We start from the raw sequence: 3,313 nt of genomic DNA on the forward strand, positions 1-3,313 counted from the left end.
ATACTTGTGATTGGCATCTGAAGTCAGGACAGTCCTGTAGGACTGAGTGGGCCCGTACACCTGTGGGATCTAGGTTAGTCTAGGCAGTGTCAGAAGTGAATTGAATTTTAGGATACCCAGTGGGTGACTGAAGTGTCATAAAACTGATTTTACTGTGAAAAACCTTATAAATTTGTGTCAGATGTGTTGTGAGTAAAAACAGACCATTGAACTGTCTATTAGCAACTGTTCTCAGTGACCCAAAAGGACCAGGAGGTAAAAAACAATTTATTTTGAAACCAACATGGGGTCACAAGCTAGGTTTTCTCATGACCACTACCTGAGGGGCTGCCATACACACAGTCTGAACATCGGGGATAAGGATCTTAGATTTACCTCCTGCACACTGCACTCCCTTCCTTCAAACAACTCACTATGTCCTGTTATATGGATGAGCAGAACTTAGTCTACTGTCTCTTGACCCTTTAAACTTGACTTGGGAATTTTTACCTCTAGTCAATAAGAGAAATTCTGATTTCTCTCAGGAAAATGTGCTAAGATGGAGAATATCCATATTCCATTTTATTATGTGGATGCTAAACTCTTTTTAATCAACGCTTTCTCATTTTCCAGTTTCTCCATAGAAGTCTTATGCATGAGACTAATGTAAAATTTTCTCAGGACACTTACTGTTTATTCAGTAAACCAGACTATTGTCATCCAGTAAGCTTATTTAATTAATTAATTATTATTATTTTTGTTAAATTGCTATAATGTGGTTCCTAAATCTGAAAATTCTAGGAAAATAAAGCTTCAGGGAAAGGGAGACTTGTTTTATACATTAGCTAGGCAAAACCTAAAGTTAGTAGAAGGAAAGAAACCATAAAGACTAGAGCAGAAATACATTAAATAGAGATGAAGAAAGAAACATCAAAGATGAATGAAACTAAAAGCTGATTCTTTGATAAGATAAAAGTTTGATAAAACTTTAGCCAGACTTATCAAGAAAAAAAGGGAGAGGACACAAATCCATAAAATTAGAAGTGAAAAAGATGTTACAACTGACATCACAGAAATACAAAGAATCATAAGAGAGTATGACAAACAACTGTATGCCAATAAAACAATCTTGAAGAAATGGATAAATTCTTAGAAAGGTACAATTCCCCAAGTCTGAACCAGGAATAAATAGAAAATATGAAAACAGACCAACCACAAATACTGAAATTGAAACTGATTTTAAAACCCCCAACAAACAAAAGTTCAGGACCAGGTGATTTCACAGGTGAGTCTATCAAACATGTTCAACATTGCTTATTATTAGAGAAATACAATTCAAAACCATAATGAGATATCACCTCACACCAGTCAGAATGGCTATCATCAAAAAATCCACAAACATTAATGCTGGAGAGGGTGTGTAGACAAGGTAAACTTCCCTACACTGTTGGTGGGAATGTAAATTGATGCAATCACTATAAAAAAACAGTATGGAGATACCTTAAGAAAATAAAAATAGAGTTACCATAGGATCCTGCAATCCTGATCTCTTCATCTCCCTTCATGAGTTCTCATTACAATCAATATCCTTGATATTCTGTCTCCCATTAGTGCCAAAGAACTGATGCTTTTGAACTGTGATGCTGGAGAAGACTCTTGAGAGTCCTTGGACTGCAAGGAAATCAAATCTGTCAATCCTAAAGGAAATCAACCATGAATAGTCATTGAAGGACTAATGCTGAAGCTGAAGCTCCAGTACTTTGGCCACATGATGGGAAGAGCTGACTCATTGGAAAAGATCCTGATGCTGGGGAAGACTGAGGGCAGGAGGAGAAGGGGACAACAGAGTGTGAGATTGTTGGTTGGCATCGTCAACTAAATGGACATGAGTTTGAGCAAACTTTGAGAGATAGTGAAGGACTGGGAAGCCTGGAATGCTGCAGTCTATGGGGTTGCAAAGAGCTGGACATGACTAAGCAATTGAACATTTATTGTTACCTGCCAAAACTCTAATCTCCTTCAGCTTAAGTACCATTTTTCTTTGGTCTGTATCTAAGCAGAACTTGATCATAAAACCATTATTCAACTGGACTGACTAGTTTCATTTTAAATCATGACCACGGACCCAAATAGACACTAATCCTATGAATCAATATTGGCTAGTTTCTTTTGCCAGTGTGCAGGCCTAGCTTGAAGACAGATCAATAGAATTTGCCCCGTCTGAATAACAGAAAAAAACCATAAAACCAAAGAATAGAGCCTCAATGATTTGTAGGACAGGACTACATAACAAAGATCCAACATTCATTTTATTGGAATCCAAGAAGGAGAGGAGAGCATGGAGGTGAAAAGATACTCTAAGAAGTAATGACTTAAAACACCCAACATTTTGCAAATGACACAAACTTGTAGATTCAAGAAGCTGTACAAATCTCAATCAGGGTAAGTGAAAAGAAATCCAGGGCAAGACACATCATGATTAAGCTTCTGAGATCCAAACACACACTCACAGATAAATGACACATTCCCTATAGGGTAACATTGATTCAGATGACAGTAGGTTTCTCATCCTTCAGAGGCCAGAAGGATGAGCCACAATGTCTTTCAAGGGTTAAGAGAAAAGAACTGTGAACTGTGAAGCCTAAATCCTCTTTAGGAATGAGGAGAAAACCAAGGACCTTTTCCTATGAAGGGAACCTGAAATCTTTTTTTCTAGAAGACCCACCCTGAAAGACTGCTAAATGCAATTCTTCAAACAGAAAGGAAATGCTAAATAAAAGAATCTTGGAGCATTAGGATGGTGGGAGGAAAAGTGGAGAGAGCAGAAATATGAGCACACAAACTAGACTGTACTTTTGCTCGAGTTTTTCCCTTTTTTTCCTATATAAATCAACATTCATTTATGATAAATCTTTTCAAAGTAGGCATAGGAGAGAACTTCCTTAACTTGATAAAAGGTGTCTACCAAAAATCCATAGTAAACATACTTAGTGAAATGCCAACAATAGTCTTTTTAAAATCATAAATAAGACAATAATGTCCATTATCATTGCTTTTGTTATCTTCCTGGATGTTCTATTCAGTTCAATAGGACAGGAAGAATACCTCAGTGTGTAGGACTGGAAAGAAAAAAACAAAACTCTCACTTTTCATAGATGATGCAGTTACAAATGAGTTGAAAAGAAGCTATCTACTGATAGCTTTTTGTAACTTTTATGATAGTTCAGCAAGGATGCAGGATACAAATGAATATCCCAAAATTATGTACCTTTAATATTCAGCTACAAATGATTATAAAATATACTTTAAAAATGTCATTTAGTGTGGCAACAGA

Source organism: Odocoileus virginianus, chromosome 31 (assembly GCF_023699985.2).
Source record: "Odocoileus virginianus isolate 20LAN1187 ecotype Illinois chromosome 31, Ovbor_1.2, whole genome shotgun sequence".
Classification (NCBI taxonomy): Eukaryota; Metazoa; Chordata; class Mammalia; order Artiodactyla; family Cervidae; genus Odocoileus; species Odocoileus virginianus.